The sequence below is a fragment of the Plasmopara halstedii genome (assembly GCF_900000015.1).
Source record: "Plasmopara halstedii genome assembly, contig: Scaffold_1454, whole genome shotgun sequence".
NCBI classification, from domain to species: Eukaryota; Oomycota; class Peronosporomycetes; order Peronosporales; family Peronosporaceae; genus Plasmopara; species Plasmopara halstedii.
Window position 1 is genome coordinate 320 of NW_020188368.1, and position 606 is coordinate 925.

Sequence of the window (606 nt, forward strand, 5' to 3'; positions counted from 1 at the left end):
ACAGAAGATCATGGTGTCGCTGGCTGGCAAGCACCATGGTAACAAAGCTCTCGAGAAGCTATACGGCGAGTTCGCGATCGGGCAAACATCGAAACTTCCCGGTGGCAACCTGCGCGTAAAAGTGAAGACTAAAGAAGCCTGCTTGAAGCTGGAGCGCACGTAGGTCAACATCCTTGGTGGTGTATTTGTGTTGAAGGACTTCGACGTACTTGGTGGTAAGTGCTTCATCGATATTGCGAATGTCGACTCGGACACCAACACGGATGTGATCCTGCATCGTTTGTTCTTGTTGGGATGCGAGCCGGTGTACGATACGTTCCGCGAAGTCAACGTCGTGACGGGAATCACGTCTGCCACCTGGCGCATCTACTTCCTCACCAGCACATGTCCAAGCGCGTTGATGGTGAATGGATTTGTGTGCGATCAGATCCTTTTCGACAACAAGTTGCATCCGGCGCGTGGCAAGAATGCTCCGTTCCAGTCGAAACGTCTGCCATTTGGCTACCACTCGCACCATGGTATCGACCTTGGGACGACCGACGATGACTTTTCCTCGCCCAGCGTGCCCCAGTGCGACTGCTTCACAGCCGCAGCAGCAACAACAGC